At 39.2% G+C, this 24,789-nt stretch overlaps 1 protein-coding gene across 2 annotated transcripts in view; it reads right to left on the bottom strand.

Annotated features, from left to right (window-relative positions):
* Positions 1-13,235, bottom strand: part of LOC110530311 (tenascin-R) — a 123,382-nt gene extending 110,147 nt beyond the window's left edge. Inside the window, exon 1 of one of the 2 annotated variants that reach the window (XM_021613244.3) lies at positions 12,891-13,235. The gene's annotated coding sequence lies outside the window, so the exon portion shown is untranslated. The remainder of the gene's footprint in view (positions 1-12,890) is intronic. The other variant, XM_021613243.3, reaches the window with a different exon arrangement.
* Positions 13,236-24,789: the final 11,554 nt, after the last annotated feature.

Raw genomic sequence — 24,789 nt, 5'->3', positions numbered from 1 at the left:
AGCTTTGTTTCTGACTGTCACTTTTCAGCCCCAATAATCTACTGATGTCCCAGCTAATGAAAAAAAAGTTTGATATTTTTGTTCTGTTTTGATTACCCAGTGACAGCAACTACCAATTAAATCCCATACAAATGTAGGCTACGTTTTACGATTTGCACAGGGTCAAAATGGTATTATTCAACACATTCATAATCTTGTAATTCTGTACAAATGTCATTATGGTATTAATTCATGCCAGAAATGTTGAAATGCCAACTAGCTACAGCGCAAGAAATGCACTTAGAGGCATTGTAAGGGATTTAGGATGTGAAATTTGACTTCATTTAAATGACATGGTGGATTAAATGAGATGGACGTCATTAATAAATGAACACAATGGTTTAATGGATTTTAAAGAGACAATGCATATTTCTTCAATTAATTCACATTCCATTCTAATTTATCATATCATTATTTCTGGTTTTCTCAATTCTTAATTTTTATGCAAAACCTAGTGAATGTAGTTGCCATTCATAATCACACCCCAAAAACTTTTTATGGGGGCTTTTCTCCATTGGTCGGTCACTTACTGTGTGCTTGTAACTGCAAAGTTTTAAAACTTTTTATGTAAAATTCACTTCATTACCATAAATGTCTTGGCCTCAGAGTGCTGTTTATGTAGCCCTTAATAAAAACAATCAGAAAATGATAAGTCATCCTTTTCCCCAAACAGGGGAGGCAAGCTACAGGCTACATGCTGACGAGCCTTATAACGTACTCCACGGGAGTATAGGAGCACATTTTTATTCCCAAAAGGCAGAGCATGTTGTGTTGCACTGAATACTAATCCATTCCGCCACCTGCTTTCTGCCAGGGGAGGGGCTGAGTGGTCAAGACACTCAGGTTGTTTTAGTACTTAATCATACCTCTCTCCCCTTCCAGTGACAGATGCACTGAAGGTTTTATAACCATAGGGATGCAATGTATACCATATGCATGAACCTTTCTCGCAGTATGGTTGAATTTGAACTGTTAATGGCACTTGTCAAGTGCTTTAACATGACAATGCATTTTACTATTGTGAATGCGGCATGGAAAATGTTGAATGAAACAGGGAAGCTTTTATTGTAGAGACAGTTGCGACCGTATGCAGGCACTCATTCACTACCTCAGCTCAGCATCTGGTGTCACTCTAAACAGGGGATTCTTGGACAATCACTTATCTTGTCACAGTGAGACCAGAGAGTAACTGATAAAACCTTAACGACCCTTCACAGTGGCTGCAAGCAACAACACTACCTCTTGGCCCATCAACAGTCTACTGTCTGTGTTCCATCGCAGTGACCTAAAATATAGACATATTTTCCAATCTTAATTATCCTCTGGGGAATTGACTGACCACTATGGGGATATACAGATCCTATCTTTTTATATACCTAATATTTAGACCTGGTTAATCATCGGCTAAACAGTCACATTCTGTGTTGCACACTGGTGTTGTCTTTTATCCCAGCTGCCAGAGGTACTTATTGATCCCTGTCAAATCAGTCCATGCTTTGGAAACACCTCCGAGCTAGAGGAGAAGTAGAACACTGGTATTAGCATGGGGATGCTAACACCCCCATCCACCATACTGGCAAATACATACAGTATTTGACAGATATAGCACAGTGAACAAGGACTTATTTTTTTTGTTTTTGCAATATGCCTGGCATGGGCCAACTATGTGCTGGAGCAGTCAGTGGCCCCAAAATTAATGAAGTAACTAGAAACTAGAGCAGTGTAAGTGTTCAAAAAACATCCTGCTTAGTTGGTAGAGCATTAACAACACAAAGGGATAAATGGGAGCACCTAGTCTCGGCCAAGGTGGACAAAAACATGGATTGGCTTGTGAGCGGCTGTGTTGTCAGCCCAGGGCACCGGGATGTTAAGGCACTCCTCAGTCTGGAAGAGCGACTGACTCTTGGCACTTGTAGGTCCAGCCGGTCAGCGAGTGGAGCGGTGGTGTCAAACAGGCTGTGACTAACAGCAGCCTCACACAAAAGAACAAGGGAATTAGTATTCAAAGTGGACACGGATTTCTGTTAAACTTGAGATGTTAAACATTTTGGATGTGTGAGAGCTGCGACAAATGCAGTGATTTGAAGATAGACTTGTATCTATGCCTATCAAGACTTGAAAAATGCAAATTGAAATTGCATTAAGTCATGGTTGTGATGAAGTGTAGGAATGATGTGTTATTAGGGCAGCAGGTGGCCTAGTGATTAAGAGGTTGGGTCAGTAACCGAAAGGTTGCTGGTTTGGATCCCGAGCTGACTAGGTGAAAATCTGTTGATGTGCCCTTGAGCAAGTCACTTGCTTTGGATAAGAGCTTCTGTAAAATGTTAATTATGGTACTGTGAAGAGTGCTGCTTCACTTCGTTGAGGTGCGTTCTGAGCTTTTACTTGATCACTGTCTGAGACAATAGTGTTATCTGGAACACAATAACACATCAATATTATTGATTAATATTACACCTATTTTCATGCAGGTATTGTGTTTATAATATTTTACATGAATTTGCTTAGTTACCTGTGTAATAACAATGTAGTGACAACATTTCATTAACATGCAGGGTTAAGTCTCTTACATCTCTTACTCCAACTAAAAAGAGCTAACCCGGGAATTACTGGCAAATTCCAGGTTAAGGCATCTATTGTTGCAATTCCTCTGGATAAATTGCGCCATGGGTATGCTGCGCTACTATCATTTGAGTTGACACTGTTAAATTGTCACATTGAATGATTTAAAAGCGCGAAAGTTGACACAACGATCCGTCCAGATTTAAAGGGCAATCTCGTGAGGACAGAACGGTAAAGGGAGTTATATGACCTGTAGACAATTCTAAATTGATAAAAAGTATAAAGATAAAATATTAAGGTGTGAAATATATGTTTGTTATACAGTGGGGTAAAAAAGTATTTAGTCAGCTACCAATTGTGCAAGTTCTCCCACTTAAAAATATAAGAGAGGCCTGTAATTTTCATCATAGGTACACTTCAACTATGACAGACAAAATTAGAAAAAAAATCCAGAAAATCACATTGTAGGATTTTGAATGAATTTATTTGCAAATGATGGTGGAAGTTACAGGTCTGTGAGAGCCAGAAATCGTGCTTGTTTGTAGGTGACCAAATACTTATTTTCCACCAGAATTTGCAAATAAGTTCATTAAAAATCCTACAATGTGATTTTCAGGATTTTTTTTCTAATTTTGTCTGTCATAGTTGAAGTGTACCTATGATGAAAATGACAGGCCTCTCTCATCTTTTTAAGTGGGAGAACTTTCACAATTGGTGGCTGACTAAATACTTTTTTGCCCCACTGTATATCTTTATGACATATTTACAAGAGAAACCCAACAGACGTACAGTCCCTCTAAAGCACTGCTACACCACATAGCCATCCTGCTGTGAGGGGAGGGAGTAGATAGAAACACTAAAGCTATTTTCCTCCCATCCCATTATATTCTTACACTATTGTCTCCTCACTCCAATAGGATTCTATATTATATTATTGCTCTGACATACAGGTATATTGAAAATTATAGACAGGATGGGAAAATCACTGACCTTTGAAGAGCTTTAGAATGCAGCGGGGGTGGGGGGTGGGGGGGGGGGGGGGGGGGGGGGGTTGTCATCCCAGGTTAAGTTCCAAAGAGCATCCTATTCCCTATATAGTGCACTACTTTGTCCAGAGCTCCATGGGCCCTGGTCAGCAGTAGTGCATTACATACTGTAGGTAATGTGGTGCCATTTGGGATGCAGACCCAGACTCTTCCTCATACATGTCTTACAAGAGAGGACAAAGGTAAATGTTCCAGCATTAACAATAGGAGCGAATGGGATCTTACATGTACCTCCCAATATGTGATTTTACCCAATTTCAAGCATGAATGCCTCAATAAGGTTCATGCATTCCTTTTTAAATATTCTCTGAAAACATTTATCTAATTCGTTTCATGGCTCCTTGCTTCCACATCCTCTCTGGAACATTCACCGATTAATGGACAAGCAGTTGGACATGGTTAGTATTGCTGGCTAGAGCGACTATGGTAGGTAAACAGAGTGAGTATTGCATGCAGCACCATGCAATATGCAACATTAAACAAATAGTATAGACCAGCTATTGTTTTTATGTATTTTTTACACTGCTCATGCTGATAATTGGAAAAGAAAATAGCCAATTAACCTTTCTTGTCTTATTGTTTAATATATATTTTCCTTCCCATACAACAGTTTTGTTTTAGATGTCTTAGCATGCCTTTATTTTTCATTCGCTATGCCAATTCCAATTAGAATTATCACACTTCAAAGGTATCCTCATTTTAAGACATCCCAAGCTAGTGAGAAGAGAATTGCAGCCTACTCTGAAATGGTTGCTGTCTTATCGCCATAGACAGACTTCTCTATTTCAGCATGCTGATTTCAATGTCTGGTTACCAACACTTTCAATAATTCCATAAGCCTATTCCACAAATAATAAGTATGCCAACACATCATATGAACAATCACCCATAAAATAAAACATGATTTGTACCTCATTGATTGATATGTCTAAATTTGAGGGAACTGCTTGGTCAATTATTCAACAACAGAACTACTTCATCAGGCCTACATCATGTTCTTTGAGCTGTGCTACCTCAACACATAAAGAGACACTAATTGAGAACAACCCAGTGCTTTCCGTGGGGGAGGATTTGAGAAGTTGGGGCGTTTAAATGCCTGGTGTGTGTCATGATGTCTAAGGAAATATTGTAAAGGTCACAGTTTTTTTTCTTTGCCCTAACTGTCTCGCTTCAGTCTACAAAGTCAATGCACATTGAGGTCAAGCGGATATTGAGTGAAATCAGTGGAAATGCTATTTTATTTCACTAGCTCCCAAGGACTTCACAAAATAAATGTTTAACTTAATCCATATATTCAACATCTATGTCTAAGTATTTTTCCAGTGGACTGCTAAATCTTCTATACACTGAAGCTGGTCTTACTGGATCTGTGATAGATGATCTCTTTCTCTGAGGCTGGTCTGACATTTGTCCAAATAGCATAATTGGAACAAAGCTCCATGCCAGTCCCAATGTCTCCTCTCCTCTTTGAAAGCCCTTTGCAATGCACCACTGACTGAATGCTGGGCTGAGGCGAAGAATAGCTCATTGTGTGATCTCTCTGGGTGGACTGGCTCATGTAATGAGAAATATGAATGCAGACTGACTTGAGGAGGTGTGACTGCTTTTAAATGCTGATGATCAGACTGGAAGTGGGAGGTGTGACTTATTAAACCACATCCAGCCATTGAATCTGCTTTATAGAGAAGTACAACAGCGTGTTCTCTGTTATGGTGCAGGAGAGGATGTCCTTGCTCACATTCACAGTAACAAACTACTGTGAGGTGTATTTGTTAGATTTCATAGATCATAAGAACCACTTCAGTATGATATGCTTTTTAAGTTAATTTAGCCAGTTTGAAGTTGGGGAAGCAACGGAATACAAAAGACATGCATGTTGTTCAGTAGACAGTTATTCTAGACAAACTAGTCAAAGGTCAGTTATCTAGAATGCCTCAGTCATTACTGCTGCAGGTTTTCTACAAAAACCTGCGGCTTTCAGCAAGAAGTATTGAATATCATGCAACACAGAATGTGTTTTCAGACAATAAAGCCAACTGTATTTTCACCCGTGGTCACCAAGAGAACAAAAATATGGATTTCCCCTCTCCAGCTCTGAATACCCACGGTAAACACTTTTCAAGTTTTTAAGCAAGCATTGGCATCCCTCCACAACTACCATCTATTCAAATATTATGCCAACCAACATTTGTTTGTATCTCAATGTTAAAGCTTCAGCCTCAGAAGCTCTCTTTTGTGATGAGTGCACATCAATTTTCACCATCCTCAGCAGAACAATCACCACACCACTGACCGAGCAAGTGAAACAAACAGGGTTGATAGATAATGGCCAGGCTCTCAAAACACAGATACTGGTGAAGCTGTGATGCTGAGAAGTAGTCTTCCTTTCCTTTAAACTATAGAGCAGGATGGAGAAGAGTTGGCAGCAGACATAGCTATATGAGAGCGGTCCTCCATCTGCCTGCACAGATGGGGAGAACTAGCAACTGAAAGACCACCAACACAAGCAAACCTCATCTATCCTCTTAGATGAGGTTTGCTTTTTTGATCTTTGTCTCAACTAGCAAGAGGAAGGAAAAGGTTGTCAACAAAGCATGGAATATCAATGTGTCCGACCACTGTCTAACTGGAATTAAAATGATCTAACTGGCCAACAGCTGCAGGGGGGCTGGAAAGCCAGAAAGTCAGGCAGGCATAAAGGCAGGATGATGGGAGTGAGGCAGCCAAGAGAAAAGTGTAATTGTTGGGCTCTCAATGATGTTTGTTTAATTACTGGTTAAATTTAATCAGCGCCACAGATGTAATTACTACCACTGCCCAGGAGCCATCAGGAAGTCCTTTGTATCAAGCCATTCTGATGCCGCTGAAGCCCAAAATTATTAATACAGCAGCTTTTAATTGTTCCAGTAGTCTACTGTAGACACAGTAGAAACTGTAGAAACAACACTGTAGACACAGTAGAAACTGTAGAAACAACACTGTAGACACAGTAGAAACTGTAGAAACAACACTGTAGACACAGTAAAACCGTAGAAACAACACTGTAGACACAGTAGAAACCGTAGAAACAACACTGTAGACACAGTAGAAACCGTAGAAACAACACTGTAGACACAGTAGAAACCGTAGAAACAACACTGTAGACACAGTAGAAACCGTAGAAACAACAGTGTAGACACAGTAGAAACTGTAGAAACAACACTGTAGACACAGTAGAAACCGTAGAAACAACAGTGTAGACAGTAGAAACTGTAGAAAGAACACTGTAGACACAGTAGAAACAGTAGAAACAACACTGTAGACACAACAGAAACTGTAGAAACAACAGTGTAAACAGTAGAAACTGTAGAAACAACAATGTAGACACAGTCGAAACACCTGTGTAGACACAGTAGAAACAACAGTGTAGACACAGTAGAAACAACACTGTAGACACAGAAGAAACAACACTGTAGACATAGAAGAAACAACACTGTAGACACAGAAGAAACAACACTGTAGAAAGTAGAAACATGAATACTGCCCACGGCACAGTGATAACTCTATTCTCCATTGGCTTGTCATTGTCCGTTCTGATGCAGGCACAGTGAACCACATGGACATTTGTTGTACACAGTGTCCTTTGGCAATAAGGATTTGACATCGACAATGAAAGCCCCCTGACAGGATTCACTAGTGTAAGCAAACTAAGCATATAGCACACAGAGGCGGTTTCAAAGGGTAAATGACAGCCACTAGCTGAAATAAAACACATTTCCAAAATAAGTATATAACAAAATACTGCAGACAACAAAGACAGTGTACCCTGGTGTATTCTGCTAATTGCTTATTCCTCTACATCTGATTCATTAGGATACGTCTATTTTAGCTTTTTGGGGCTAAAAATAGAAACAACTGAAATTATGCAAGCATATTTAAGTGCCCTGCATACTTTTGTACAATGGCGAGTGTGATAAATTGAACAATTGTTGTTTGTTTGTGTGTATGTGTGTGTGTGCGTACATGCGTACATGTGTGACTGTGTGCGTCAATGTGCTTAGAATGGGAAATGTGTGGCCTATAAGAACATATTAGGTTAATGACACCCTCCTCTCTAATTGCTGGAACAAATAGTTACTTTAGTCCTTAATCACATATCAATTAACTTGGGAGGGTCAGTGGCAGTGCAATCCTGATTGGTTTCCACATTATATAGGCCTAAAGCACATATAGATTTAGATAAGCAATGAAGTGATACAGCTCTGCTTCCATGCTGGGTATCTGTCTACACGCTATTAGGAAGCAACATCTGATACTGCAATACAGATAAGAAGAGAAAGAGAATCTAAACACCCCAAACATATTTACCCTTCAGCTAAGGTATCTCTTGGGTAGATATCTTTGCATCTAAGAACATCCTGCATTGCATGCTGGGGAGTGCCGAGACTGAACTTTAAGCTTGCCTCCTCCTTGGAGATGCTGCATGGACCAGAGGTCTACAGCAAACATCCTGTTTCTGTTGCTCTGTTGCTCTTCATACTTGGTATTTAAAAACAGGTTTGATTCAGAGAAGAAGTATAACTAAGAGTTGTAAACGTTTGCAGGTGATCTCCCAGAACAGACCAGGGATCAAGAAGGAAGAAAGTATAACACCAGCATAATGGACGCTGTGGATAATGGAAGAAATCCAGTTTCAGTTTCAATATCCCATCCCACTAATGAGAAGTCATTAGCATGGCCCTCCTCGTTCCTTTACGTTTGGAGGAGGAAAGGTGGATAAAAATGAAATTGCTTAGACAAATGCTTGTAAAAGAGATACTGTATCTTCTCCTCAAAATGATTTATTTGAAGCATCATATTGTAGGCTACACAGAAATGATGCCAAACTGGGGCTGATGACCTAATCCCATGAATGGTGTGAAGATCAAAATTTAAAAAATGCTTCAACAAATATAAAGAATAGCAAGGGTAGCATTCCAGAGGGACATCAGAGACTGTAACGTTCTTTGCTTCACGGAAACGTGGCTCACTGGAGAGACTCTATCCGAAGCGGTGCAGCCAACGGGTTTCTCCACACATCGCGCAGACAGAAACAAACAACTTTCTGGTAAGAAGAGGGGCGGGGGCGTATGCCTTATGACTAACGTGACATGGTGTGATGAAAGAAACATACAGGAACTCAAATCCTTCTGTTCACCTGATTTAGAACTTCACAAGCATTTCGCTACACTCGCATTAACATCTGCTAACCATGTGTATGTGACAAATAAAATTTGATTTGATTTTGAATATAGGTCTAAATATGATACTTTCTATCGTCTGATCTTAGAAGTTTTCTAACAAAATAGCAAAAAGAAGAAAAACGAATGTGGGCCTATCTTTCAAATAGTTTTTAGCTGAAAATGGATGGTCTTCATCATCATCCCTCCTAACCTTTGATTGCTGTTACGTTCTAGTGTTCTCTGGGCTTTCTATCTACACAAGCAGTAATACACTGTGAATCTGAGGAGCATTAAAGCTAATCAAAAGCTTCTGTCCAGCTACTGTAAATCATATTTGATTTATGATGTTTTTTTTTCCTCATTTCCTCCGGGTTTATGGCATAATCAATCGCCCGGTTAGCTCAGGCATGATCAAACAGAGCTGATAAGACAAATGTTCTTTGTCAGTGAGTAGTATATAAGTGGACTTTCTTAGCCCTCCATCGATTGCAGATTTTCTCTGCTCAGCACTGCTATTCAAAGCAAACTGTGGGCAGTCAGAATCTATCTTGCCCGATCAGACTTCCGACCACCAAACTGCTGACTTGTTGCTCGCCCACTGTCACTTAACATTTATCTGAGTCTGGTATTGTTTCTGTGCTCAATAAGCATGCAGACTTTTCGAATAGAGGACACACACACACCCAGAACGTTCCTACAGTATGCAACCAGCCAAACAGAAACAGCGTTGATAAGATCTGCATAATTCATATATTCATCATAAACGCATTAATGAAGACGGTCATGGTCTAAATTCAACACTAGTGCGTTGTTGTGCCGGAGGACGGTCTCCAGAGCTTTTCTCCACAGGCCAGAAGCCTGGCTACCGCTACAAGCCAATGCACTTTAACTCCCCCCACTGGCGAGGAGAGAAAGCCATGCTACCACAGCTGCATGATAATAAGTGACATTGTACATTTCAAAAGGGCTCTAACTCTATCTTTCGCCAGGGAAACAGAGGGTTGTGTAGGTAGGAAGATTTGCATCAGCCTGAGTCTGTGTGTATCTGTTTCTGTGTTTTCTGTTTTCTCTACTCGGATATTGTGAAATGGAAATGCTTGTGTGGCTTTCTCAGCGAGGGGTTGAGACGAATCAGTGCAGGGTCTATAGACCATTTATCAAACAGATTGAGAATATGACAGAATGGACCATGATGACCACAACGGAATGACCAAGACTGTGTGTGGAAGGTGTATATCCCAGGGCATCCACATAGCGTCTCTATGCTGTATCATCATTGTGCATTGCATGCATCCACTGTCATTAACTAATGACCTTTGATTTTAAGTTTTAGAATATTGTTTTATTTTTTAAGTCTTAATATGGGATTTCATGATAGATGGAACCAGAGACTATCAGTCCTCAGTTGCTCTGTTGTTCAAAAAGCTGTTAATCACAATGTCAGTCTATTTGTTACAGGAGCCTAATACAAACACAATGATACAGATGTTGGTGGATCTGGCTATTGGTATGTTTTGGCAGCTCTGTTTGTTTGAATATATTATCTGATTGATGATGCAAATGATTGAAATATCTCCATTTGAATGCTGAATAATGAGGAGTAATGGGGGAAACTTCCCTAACACGATCACTGCTGGGCGCAACAGAGAACTAAATCCCCAGGATTGAAATATTATGTACATTTTTAATTACCACATAGACTAACATAATCGTGTTGTTTGGCTACCCAATGGCACTCCGGTAAATATTAATTATTCACATAGAGTGCAAAAAGAAACGGTCCTGAGCTCTAGAGTAATATAATAAGCTGAAGGGGAAAAGAGAAAGAGCATGATGTGAATATTTGTTACCTAACCTAATGAATGAGTCTATTTCTAAGTATGATTCACGAAAGAAAGAAAAGTCCACAAGGAATTGGTGTTTTTCTATCAATTCTCTTAACATATGACACAGACATATTATGTCTTGTGATTTTCCAGCCATTTTACACATATTCACATTCATTGAACACTGTATGGTTAGCAAGCTAGATGTAACCGTGGGTGAAATAGAGAGAATGGTGTGTACATTTTGAGACTTTGGAAAACCTTTGAAAGCATGGCTCAGGCTAATGACGCAGGGCCACAGGGGAGAAGGGAATTGAGAGGCTGTAAGGTATGATGAATCCGAAGACTGATTACTTTCTACCTACGGACTAACAGCCAGTCTACATACAATTCGTACACAGAAAGAAGGTAGTGCCTAAAATAACCAAATGATATCTCTCAACAGAGAAAGATTACTCTATACCTGCAGACTCTCCCGGCACCACACAGAGGTGGTGCCTAAAATGTACCAAATTATATCTCACAGTCACAACAGTGAAAGCACCAACAGAGGTATTTTCTGTACACTGTAAATCATCTGATAGGGTAGGTCCTAGGACACCCCCTCACCAGATTATAATATCAATACAATATCTAACATCAAACCCCCAACTCTCTGGATCTTGGAGAATATGCTCAGCTGACTTCGACAAATCAGACACCTGAAATCTATGATAATAACCTTCGATGGGTGATGCTGTCGAGTGGAACAGCAGATATATAGCCGTGTATATTTTTTTTAAAGAACAGCATGAGATAAACATTATTTCTGGAGATCGAGATACACCACACCATGACATCCTTATCTGACTATCACAGCATTACAAAATAATTGGATGTGTACACAGTATTGTTTTGTTTTTTAATTAAACAACAATAAAACTTGGCTAAGATTTGAATGGGGGAAATAAACAAAAATACAATGATAGCAGTGATTTAGGTTCAGACAACAATGTGATCCAGACTCAGTGACTAGGTGGTTAACAGATCTGGTGTTAAACAGAATTTAAAAGACAGGAGTTTTTGACATGAGGCACTAAAACTTTTCACACATGTAAACAGCAGATGAAACATTGAGTTCCTTTGATATTTTCTGAAGAAAAATCATGTAAATATTTGACATATAGCATCTTATTTTGAGCCAGTTTGCTAGAGCAGGAAAACAATCCTGCAGCAACAGGATATGTGAATTATTATGTGGATGATAAATGAATGAATATTTTTGGTAGGGGTTGATACATTTTTTGTAAGGGAAAATCAAGTCTGAAACAAAAAGTGGAAATTACAAACTTGAGAAGCCTTTTTAAACCTCAAATACACTACACGTTTTTCTGCAACAGGCGGATCAAATTAAGATCCTACATCTGTAAATGACAATCCCTGCTTTTCTTGCTAAGTGATCCATTCAGAAACCTCAGAATCCAACGTAATTTGGAAAAAGTGTGACGTGACACTTTAATAAAGAGAATACTAAAAAGGAAATACTTGTAATAATTAGAGACACGTAGTGATATTATGCTCATGGTGTTCCCGCAAAACAGCTTAGAAACACAAATGAGACATAAAACTTTGGTTGGCATTAACTTAGTTATGAGTATGTCTCATATTGTATCCACGGCACACAGATAAAAGCTATACATCTAGAGTAGTCAATAGATGTTACACATAAGGGATCAATTGAACATCGTTAGATAAGGTTTTGTAATAATAGAGAATAGATTAATTATTTGTATAAAAATATGTCAATATAGTATAGTATAGGTTAAGGTAGAGAGCAGCAAACTAGGTTTTTTAAAAAAAGTTTAATGAACAATACAGATTTTTTTGTGATATGCAGGTTCTTTTGGATTTCAGAAAAACAAATGTTTTATTGTTTGAATAATAGCCTGTGAAATGCAATCAATATCATTGAATTTAAGATGTGAAATTGCTCTAGTGCTTGATCTAAGTCTAAAAACAGAGTGTTTTAGTTTCCTGATTTTGTCCACTGTTTAGTCCCTGCTTGGGGGTCATTAGCCTTATATTGTTGTGGCCCATCTGCTCTCATCGTTATGTTTTTATTGATATAAAGCCCCCTATTATTGTGTTACCTTGCCACCCTCAACCAAACCCCCGCCAGGAAAAGAGCTACACCTGCCATACATTTCACCATAATTTAAACATGCAGTGTAACTTACCCAGTTGGAGAAATCAGCCAGATGAACAATTTAAATTTGCCTCGGGTTTATCTCTATCTTCCCTCTGGTGCAGGTCCCTTTCGCTTACTCTACACTGATCTCCAAGAGGTTTCTTTCTCACTCTCCCAGTGTCTTTTGGCGACTATATCGATCTCTCAGCCAAGTATCAATCTGTCAGCCTCGTTGTTACGACGGCTGCTCAGTTGTGAGCTCTCCTTTCTCTCTGCCTCTCACGGCTGCAGTGGGGAAGCTGGGCAATGTGTACTTCTCGCTCTTGCTCTCTTTCTCTGCCTCTGTCTCTCTCTCGCCTTGCTTTCTCTCATTGTGCTGTATTGATCTCTCTGTGCTGTTCCTCTACTAGTGCAGCCCCTAGTGGGCGTTCCAGACACTGCTTGTGGCCATCTCACTATGATTCTCCCAGCTCAGCACACATTGACAAGGGGAGGGGAGGCAGGAGGGTGCCTGGGCAAACGCATGATACATCTGAAGAACTAAGTGCAACCTGGGCTGTCAGCAGGCAGCAGGACCCCTGCCTTCAAGAAAATATTCTGTAACAGAGATGTGAATTCATGTTTCAGCAGGCAATCATAACCAAATAACTAGACACAGAGGTGAACAAACACTCATTGATGCTTCTACCTGACTGACAAGAAATTGATTAAAACCCCATGAGGGATATATCAGTGGAATGATGATGGTTGTGAACTTTTTAAAGGTTGTGGTTGAAGTGTCACGAAGTTGAAGCTTACCCTTTCACCACTAAGGTCTTACCACTTAGTTGGACAATTCTGATACTTTCTGAATATCATAACAAGGTCTAACAGGAAAATTATATTTACCATCTACAATAATCCATAATCCAGTTGGTGGCATCAGACATAGCCACACTTTCTTGAAGAGGTAGAGCCTTGGTCTAATGCTGCATTCATAACATCTCGTAAAACAGCATTTTTTAAATTGAACCTTTATTTAATTAGGCGAGTCTGTTAAGAACAAATTCTTATTTACAAAATTTACAATTTACAAAGCCTGTAATTGAACCAGGGTCTGTAGTGATGCCTCAAACATCACTGTCATGTCTGATAAGCCTCCCAGTAAAGCAATAAAAACAATAAATAATCCCAGAAAATAGCCCACATTAACATATGTAGCCTAAGAAACAAGGTTCATGAAATCGATAACTTTCATATACTGAGTATCTCTGAAACTCACTTAGATAATACCTGATGATACAGTGGTAGCAATACATGGTTTCATCATCTTCAGAAGAGACAGGAATGCCAATGGTGGAGGTGGTGCCATTTATGTTCAGGGTCATATTCCTGTGAAGCTTAGAGAGGATCTCCTGTCAAATGCTGTTGAAGTAATACAGGTTAACCTGCCTCACCTAAAGCCCAAGCTTGTGGGAAGCTGCTATAGACCACCGAGTGCTAACAGTAAGTGTAAGGATAATGTGTGAAATGCTTGTTAAGGTATGTGATATCAACAGTGATGTATATTTTCTGGGTGACCTAAATATTGGCTGGCATTCATCAAGCTGCCCACTAAAGAAAAAGCTTATAACTGTAACCAGTGACCACAACTTGGTTCAGGTTATCAGTCAAGAATGAAATCATTCACATGTATTTATCACATATTTACCAATGCTGCAGAAATCTGCTTTAAAGCAGTATCCACATCCATGTAGAAATCATAATATAGTAGCCATATCTAGGAAAACCAAAGTTTCAAAGGCTGGACCTAATATAGTGTATAAGAGGTGATACAAAAAGTTTTGTGATTCCTATGTTGAAGATGTAATGAATAGTTGCTGGTCTGTGGTGTGTAATGAGGAGCAACCAGACGCTCCATTTGAACCATTTATGAAATTGCTCATTCCAGTTACTAATAAGAATACACCCATTAATTCTTAGGGCTGCAATCCCATTAACGAGATCGATATGACAACAGCCAGTGAAAGTGCAGGGCGCCAAATTCAAAACAACAGAAATCTCATAATTAAAATTCCTCAAACATATATCTTATACCGTTTTAAAGGTAATCTGTTGTTAATTCCACCACAGTGTCCGATTTCAAATAGGCTTTAGCGTGAAAGCACCACAAACGATTATGTTAGGTCACCACCAAGCCACAGAAAAACACAGCCATTTTTCCAGCCAAAACTAGGAGTCACAAAAAGCACAAATAGAGATGAAATGAATCACTAACCTTTGATGATCTTCATCAGATGACACTCATAGGACATCATGTTACACAATACATGTCTGTTTTGTTTGATAAAGTTCATATTTATATACAAAAAATCTGAATTTACATTGGCGCGTACATTCACTAGTTCCAAAAACATCCAGTGATTTTGCATAGCCACATCAATTTTACAGAAAAACTAATCATAAATGTTGATGAAAATACAACTGTTACACATAGAATGATGGATATACCTCTCCTTAATGCAACCGCTGTGTCAGATTTCCAAAAACCTTTACGGAAAAAGCAAACCATGCAATAATCTGAGAAAGGCGCTCAGATTTTTTTTTTTGATCTGCAATGTTTGAGTCGACAGAAATCAGAAATAACATTATAAATAATCCCTTACCTTTGATGATCTTCATCAGAATGCAATCCCAGGAATACTCGTTCCACAATAAATGTTTGATTTGTTCGATAACGTCCATTATTTATGTCCAAGTAGCTACTTTTGTTAGGGCGTTTAGTACACAAATCCAAACGCTCGTGCAGGTCCAACCGAACGTCGGACAAAAAGTTCAAAAAGTTATATTACAGGTCGTAGAAACATTTCAAACTAAGTATAGAATCAATCTTTAGGATGTTTTTATCATAAATCTTGAATAACGTTCCAAACAGAGAATTCCATTGTCTGTAGAAAAGCCATTGAACGCAGGTCGCTCTCATGTGAAATGCGCATGGCCAGGACCTGGCTCTCTGACAGACCACTGACTCAAAGAGCTCTCATCTGGCACCACATCACAGTAGAAGCCTCATTCAAGTTTCTAAAGACGGTTGACTAGTGGAAGCCCTAGGAAGTGCAACATAACCAATATCCCACTGTGTATTCGATAGGGCTGAGTTCAAAAACGACAAACCTCAGATTTCCCACTGTTTGGATTTTTTCTCAGGTGTTTACCTGCCTTATGAGTTCTGTTATACTTACATACATCATTCAAACTGTTTTAGAAACGTCAGAGTGTTTTCTATCCAAGTGTAGTAATAATATGCATATATTAGCAACTGGGACTGAGGAAAATGCCTTTTACTCTGGGCACCTTATTCATCCAAGCTACTCAATACTGCCCCTGCAGCCATAAGAAGTTAAGAAAATGATTGTAAAAACTGTTAAATCAGTGTGGATTCATGAGGAATTTAACAATTTTATGGTTGAGGGATGAGGCAAAATTAATGGAAAATGAGTATGGCTGCACAGTCGATTGGAAAACATACTGTACATTGACAAAGAAACTGTACTATGAAACAAAGATAAATTACATTTAAAAAAGTATAGTAAAATTGGAACACCTTACATGAAATGTTGGGAAAAAAGGCAAACTCGGCTCAATCAATCATTGAATCAGATGGTCCTCATTGGCAGGGTTAGTAAACTTAGGCAGGACATGCCAACAACTAATTTGGAACCTACACATCCATGCATAACTAACCAAATTATGAAAGACAAGCGATGTAATTTTAAATTCCGTGAACTGAGTGTGGAAGAGGTGAACAAATATTGTTGTCTAGCATCAATGACAAGCCACCTGGGTCTAACAAATTGAAAGGAAAATTACTGAGGATGATAGCAGACGATATTGACACTCCTATTTTCCATTTCTTCAATCTAAGACTGCAGGAAAGTGTGTGCCCTCAGGCCTGGAGGAAAGCAAAAGTCATTCCTCTACCCAAATATAGCAAAGCACCCTTTACTTGCTCAAACAGACAACCAATAAGCCTGTAACCAACCCTTAGTAAACTTTTGGAAAAAATGGTGTTTGACCAGAAACAGTGCTATTTCACGGTAAACAAATTAACAGATTTTCAGCACGCTTATAAGGAAGGGCATTCAACATGTCACTTGACTGATAATTAGCTGAGAGAAATTGATAGTAAAAAGATTGTGGGAGATGTTTGTTAGACTTCAGAGCAGCTTTTGACATTATAAATCATAATCTGCTGCTGGAAAAACATATGAGTTATAGCTTTACATCCATTGCTATATTGGGGATTGAGAGTTACCTGTCTAACAGAACAAAGAGGGTGTTCATTAATAATGGAAGCCTCTCCAACATAATCCGGCTAGTCAGGCATTCCCTAGGACAGCTGTCTAGGCCCCTTACTTTTTTCAATAATTTATCCTGTTAAAGAGGCTGCAAATTTTTGCAGCTTTTTGTTAAAAATCGCGCAACATTTCAACGTCCTGCTACTCAGGCCAGGAATATAGTATATGCATATGATTAGTATGTGTGGATAGAAAACACTCTGAAGTTTATAAAACTGGTTAAATCATGTCTGTGACTAAAACAGAACGTGTTTAGCAGGAAAAATCCCAAGGAAAACTGTTCACAAAAAAAAAAATAATAATATCCCTCCACCAGTCTCTATTGTCTATGCCAAGGGAAAATAGATAGGGACCAGTTTACAATGCCTACAGCTTTAAATTAATCCTTGGTAAAATAGGCAATAGAGGAATAGGCACTTCCTGTCGTCGAGCACACCAGAGGAAGTTATGAAATTGAGAATGTGGACCATGTTTTCAAAACGTGCTGCTATTGAATACAGATCGCCCCGTGATCAATTTGATCGATTATTAACGTTTACTAATACCTAAAGTTGGATTACAAAAGTAGTTTGAAGTGTTTTGTCAAAGTTTATAGGTGACTTTTTTAATTTAAAAAAATGACGGTGCGTTTTGGAACTGTGCTTTTTCATGGATCAGACAGGCTTCATAAATGGACATTTTGGGTATACATGGACGGATTTAATCGAAAAAAAAGACCCAATTGTGATTTTTATGGGACATATAGGAGTGCCAACAAAGAAGCTCGTCAAAGGTAATGAATGTTTTATATTTTATTTCTGCGTTTTGTGTAGTGCCGGCTACGCTAATTATTTTGTTTATACGTCCCCTTTGGGTATTTCGGGGGTTGCATGCTATCAGATAATAGCTTCTCATGCTTAAAGCATTTAAAAAATCTGACATGTTGGCTAGATTCACAACGAGTGTAGCTTTAATTGAGTACCCTGCATGTGTGTTTTAATGAAAGTTTGAGTTGTATCGAGTACTATTAGTTGTCACTCGGAAATTTCCGCTGATGTCCGCTGATGTTGATCCCTGTACAGGGACAGCAGCCGTATGACCTGCCACAGGTTCTGAGTATCTGTGTGTCTATGTATGCTGATGACTCAATGCTATACACGTCAGCTACCACAGCAAGTGGAATCACTGTAACATTTAACAAAGAGCTGCAGTCAGTTTCAGAATGGGTGGCAAGAAATAAGTTAGTCCTAAATATTTAAAAAAAATTAAAGCATTGTATTTGGGACCAATCATTCAGAAAACCCCTAAACCTGAACTAAATCTTGTTGTCATGACTTCCGCCGAAGTCGGCTCCTGTCCTTGTTCGGGCGGCGTTCGGCGGTCGACGTCACCGGCTTTCTAGCCATCGCCAATCCGTTATTCATGAATCCATTTGTTTTGTCTTGTTCCCTTCACACCTGGTTTGCATTCCCCAATCAATCCATATGTATTTATTCCTCTGTTCCCCATCATGTCTTTGTGGAAGATTGTTTGTATTACGTGTATTTTGGAATTGTGGATATTGCTACGCACATTACTTTTTGTCTATGTTCCGTGTTTGGGCACATTTTATGTTACTTTGTGCTGTCATTTTGGACCGGAATAAAAGGTGGGCCTGTTCACTACACTCTGCTCTCCTGCACCTGACTTCGCCTCATATACACACTCCTAACACTTGTGATGAATAATGTGGAAATTGAGCAAGTTGAGGAGACTATACTGCTTGGAGTAACCCTGGATTGTAAACTGTCAAGGTCAGAACACATTGATGCAACAGTAGCTAAGATGGGGAGAGGTATGTCCATAATAACGAGACATGCCCCCAGAGGTCTCGTCGCAGTCCCCAATTACTCCCAGATGCTGAACTCTGACATCACATACTAAAGAAATTACCTCTATAATAGCATTTTTGGCAGTTAAATGCAACAAAACGTTATTTATAAAAAACAATCTATTAATATGGGTTTTGACAGCTTGGTCTCATAGACTAGACAAGAAACAAAGAGATATTCTGTTGAATCTGACAATTAATCTTGATGGTTGTACAGTCGTCTCAAATAAAACTGTGAAGGACCTCGGTGTTACTCTAGACCCTGATCTCTCTTTTGACGAACATATCAAGACTGTTTCAAGGACAGCTTTTTTCCATCTACGTAACATTGCAAAAATCAGAAATGTTCTGTCCAAAAATTATGCAGAAAAATGTATCCATGCTTTTGTTACTTCTAGGTTAGACTACTGCAATGCTCTACTTTCCGGCTACCCGGATAAAGAACTAAATAAACTTCAGTTAGTGCTAAATACGGCTGCTAGAATCTTGACTAGAACAAAAAAATAATATCATATTACTCCAGTGCTAGCCTCCCTACACTGGCTTCCTGTTGTTAAGGCAAGGGCTGATTTCAAGGTTTTACTGCTAACCTACAAAGCATTACATGGGCTTGCTCCTACCTATGTTTCCGATTTGGTCCTGCCGTGCACTTAGTGGGCTATACTCAGCCTTGTCTCAGAATGGTAAGTTGGTGGTTGAAGATATCCCTCTATTGGTGTGGGGGCTGTGCTTTGGCAAAGTGGGTGGGGACATTAGCCAGCTAGCTAGTGTTGGGAGAATTAATTTGTAATTCATGTTGTTTAATAGTTTAAGAACTCCTGTGAAAACCAGCAAACCAGGCTGTCGTCTTGTGAAACAGTGGATGTAAAGAATCTAGCTAGCTAAAGCATTTACTGCAAATTGAATGTACAATTGTGTCAGCTTGCCTTAAAATGCAGCTGAAGTAACATAGCTAACTATTTACTTTCATATTGTGTAGTGGAAGGATAAAAATAACTGTATGCCTATGCATATGTAGCTAGGTACAATATGTAGCCGATCAGTGTTAAAACCCTGAAATAATATTCATACAAATCTATGAACCTCAGCAATCATAGTTGTTGTATCAACTTCAAGTCTGAATGGAATTAATGAAGCCTATGTGTGACCGGTGTGAAAACGCTGAGCTCCCACCATTGTTTTCCTATGGAGAGGCATGCCGGTCTATTTCGCCAAATATCTCACTGTGTATATTTCGTTTTTTTCAAGTCTGGTGTAACAGGCGTAAAATGGCTAGCTAGTGTCGTCACTCGCTCTGAGACCTTGAAGTAGTTGTTCCCAGCGGCTTTTTGGAGCAATGGGTAACAATGCTTCGAGGGTGGCTGTTGTTGATGTGTGCAGAGGGTCCCTGGATCAAGCCCAGGTTGGGACGATGAGAGGGACGGAAGCTATACTGTTACATATGGATAGAGTAGAATATAATAACTTTGTTACGCTAAGGATGCAAGTCCTATATACAGTACATGTACTGTAGTTATTACCACGCATGAGATTCCCACATTGTAGCCTGTACATTGAATATATTCACTGATCATGTACTCTTCCTTGGCAAGTAAAGGTGCGGTTCAGGTATGAATCTCTGAGACATTATTTTTCAGTCATATCAAACTCCATTATTTGAATGATGCTGTGTCTGCATGTATGTATTACAATTACACACTTCAACAGTGTTTCCCACTTCTGCTCCTGGGACATCAATGATTACACATTGTAACTATGCAATAGACTAGAAACATGATTGATTTGTAAATAATATATAATAATACTTCCTGTTGACATGACCAAGTGACATCTCACCTCATGCTGTGCCCTCTGTGTCAGCCAGTTCAGATGCGGGAGGGGTTCACCAAAACAGCTGATATAACCTAGAGAGTTTAGGGAGAAGGGGGAGAGGGATGAAGTGAAGAAGAGAGACTGTTATTGTGTGTGTGTGGTCACATGAGGACAAACAATACAAGATAATGTCAATAGATTATACTGTATGTGACGCAGACACCTATCGGAGTGTGCCTGAAACATTTAAAAATAGAGGGCTAAAATTCTCACCACTTGGTTATTGCAAAGCTAACCCCCAGGGAAATCATGACTTGGCAGCAACAGACAGCAACAGATAGTCCAGTGAAAATGGCTGTGTTTATGTGGTGTAAATCTGAAAATTAGCAGCTGACATCTTAAGTTTTTTTTAATTAATGCATGTGAGACAGGTTCCATGTACAACAAGACAGGCAGAGATGGAGAAAAAGAAAACATAATTTTTTTAAACAGAGAGTTTAATTAGCTCTGGTTATGGACACTTTGCCAGCAATAAAGCTTCCACGGCCTGTTCCTCGGACAGTGAACATCTGGCAATATCTACATTTTTGACCCCTTGATCAGCTTGCTCTCTGAAGGTAAAGAAAACATCTTATTTTTTATAGATATGAAAACAACAACTGACAAATGACCATTCAATCTAAAGCAGCGGATGTCATTTTTAGGATATGTCAATATAGCCCAGTACTGCTTATCTGAGGTGTCATCTTCGTAGGTGTCCACTTTGACTTCCTTTGTGTCGGAAAAAAGTTGCTTTCAGAACAATTATTTTTGATTGAAAATAAAAAAGGTTTTGCTCTTGACAAAAAGCCACTCAGGGGCAGAATGATGACGTGTGGAAGAAGGAAAGGAATGAGATGGGATCAACAATTTAATAGCTGAACAATAGACTATTCAACCTTTAATAAAGAATGGTCTAATAGCCAAGCTAGGTGTGAACCCCCCCCCCCCCCCCCCCCTCCTATCACAAACCAGATTTGCCCTAACGAACAAGGGGTAGCTTGCTACTACAATGTAATAAAGTAATGACTTTTCAAATAAGTTACCTTACACGTTATGTTGACTGACAATTTGTTAGCTACGCTGTCCTTACAAACCACATAGCATATCATTACAGCAGTATGTATGTACCTGTATGTTAGCTAGCAACCTATCGTTAGTAGTTATACATCAAACTTGCCAGTATATTAACTATAGGCTATCTAACTTCCCTACGTTTATTGGCTTGATTATTCTCGTCATTCTGAGCTTAGCTAAATGGTATAGTCGCTGTACTTTCTAAATGGACATTCGGATACTTTCGTAAATTCGCTCTGGCTATCTATAACCTGGACAATAGAACGAGTCAAAATTCACCCAAGGCTGAAAAACGGCATAAGAACGTCGGCTAAACTGGAACACTAGTGCCAGCCCATATCAAATGAATGGATTCAAATGTTCGCAGAGCCTGTTTTGACTGGAGTGAAGATTAGAATTCCATAAAAAAATACTCTTTCAAAATTCAGATGTTGATTTAGTTATAGATCCATAACGATTTACTATGGGAATAAATATCTCTGATTTACAGAAATATTGGAACAAAGTTGTCTAATGAAGGCAAACTATTTAGAATCCTCCAATCCTGTAGTCTACTCCCGACAATCACGTTGTACAGCTCCATATTTTCCATTCCATCCTAACGGAAACCCTTAGGGTTTCAATTTTCATTTTCTCTGAATTGAAATACCAAATTAATTAAGAAAATTTTCTTCAAATCAATCCCATATACTAAGTTATTACAAAAAAGGTTTTAAATTCTCTGGTAATGCCAATATGGAAGACTATCAAATGCTTCTCAATGATGCCCTCTGGTGGTCAAACTAGCAATAACTTGCAGTAACAGAAGAAATGGCTGAGAATTAAATGACGTGCCACAGAATGCTGCAGCAGCACGCAAGGTGTGCCGCAGTATGACGCAACTTTTAAAGGAGGAACCACTGTAGGTCCAGAGGGAGGAGGGCAGGTGCTCAAAGTGAATTCCTTACATACATAATCCTCTACTGCTCCTGTAGCCAAATTTCAACGTGTATTTTTTTTAACAAAGGCTCTTATTTTCTGCAAAAACACACTTTTCCCACTGTAAGCAAGCTAGCTAACCTACTACTCAGAGAGGAAAAGAAGTGTGGGGGGGAGGGGAGGAAAAGGAGTGTGGGGGGAGGGGGCTATCAGCTGATCACTTCAGCTAGCTAGCTAGTTATGCTGTTATAACAATCTAACTAGTCTTTATCTGTGATTGAAGTTTGTTCTGCTGCCGACATCTGCATCTTGACCTACTAACAAACAGTCTAATTGAACCCTGACCCTGGCCGTGAGAGACGACTCTTGCAGGACAGTGTAGTCTGTGAGCTCCCGTGGGTAGCCTTCCTCCCTCAGGACAGCATTATTATTCCTTACGTCTTTTGTCATTTGCCACTGGGGAACACACTCATGTTCCCCAGCAACTGGTTAGTACATAAAACATCCTCCATTCAGGCTGCAAAGGCAACATTTGATTATATGAAAACGATACTGGGCTGAACGACCAGTTGAAGAACGGTGGGATTATGGTGTCCCAGAGAGGGAGATTGTGTATAGAACGTGCTACACGAGTTTTGCGATTTCAAATGGTCACATCTATATTGATCAGGCCACACCCACCAAACAGCTGTTGAAGAGCGGTGCACACCGTTTTGAAAAAACATGTCCTTCAGTACAAACCGTCATACAACGTAGCAAACGTTGAAACTAACTGAATGTACCCCAGGGATTAGATCCCAGCCCTATAATCCTATCTGTACGCATGACTAGGGAGGAGTTTATTATTTTGGCCAACCAACACCTCTTGTCTGCTTTCCCATGGAGTCCTCCAATCACAACACAAGCCTAGACCTAGCTCGTCAGCAAATCTACAGGACTGGAGGACTGCTGCTATATCCTCATCTTCTTTTCAAGGATCTGATGCTGATGTTGTGACAACTGAGCAACCACAGTGCTGTTTCTTGCTTTCAACATGAAGAACACTTTAACAGCAGTGAATGAAATGTGTTTCAAATGTGTTTCAAAACAGAATAAGTGACTGCTACCCTTGCTCAAAAGCAGTTGTGGAAAAGTACCCAAGTGTCGTACTTGAGTAAAAGTAAAGATACCTTAAAGCACTTCAGTAAAAGTAATCCAGTAAAACACTACTTGAGTAAAAGTCTAACAGTATTTGGTTTAAATATACTTGTGTAATTCCTAAAATATAAAAGTAAAAGGTAAAAGTAAAAAGTAAAAGGGTAAATCCTTTCAAATTCCTTATATTAAGCAAACCAGGCAGCACCATTTTCTTGTTTTTTTCTATTTACGGATAGCCAGGGGCACACTCCTACACTCAGACATCATTTACAAATGAAGCATTTGTGTTTAGTGAGTCTGTCAGATCAGAGGCAATAGAGATGCTAGGGATGTTCTCTTGATAAGTGCGTAAATTGCACCTTCTTCCTGTCCTGCTAAGCATTCAAAATGTGACTAGTACTTTTGGGTTTCAGGGAAATGTATGGAGTAGAAAGTACATTATTTTCTTTAGGAATGTAGTGAAGTAAAAGTTGTCAAAAACATAACATAAATAAAAGTAAAGTACAGATACCCCAAAAATGTTTACTTAAATACTTTACACCACTGCTCAAAAGCAACACAAATCACTGAGAACTGTACATTTTGTGAACAGATATTTACTACAGTGTTTCCTACAGAGAGGAACATTGTATTCATAAGCAGCATGATAGTTCTGCAGAAACTAAACAGCTGATAGAAATGCAGATAAATAAATGCATAAGGTATCAGTGCTGTACTAGCAATAGTCCTTGAGATATAAAGAGAACATTATAGTGAGGTTTGAAGTAATGAGAAGGCAT

Source organism: Oncorhynchus mykiss, chromosome 8, assembly GCF_057628025.1.
Source record: "Oncorhynchus mykiss isolate SJ-2025 chromosome 8, ASM5762802v1, whole genome shotgun sequence".
In the NCBI taxonomy this organism is placed as follows: Eukaryota; Metazoa; Chordata; class Actinopteri; order Salmoniformes; family Salmonidae; genus Oncorhynchus; species Oncorhynchus mykiss.
Note: the sequence above shows the minus strand (reverse complement) of the source record. Positions and strands in the feature narration are given on the sequence as shown.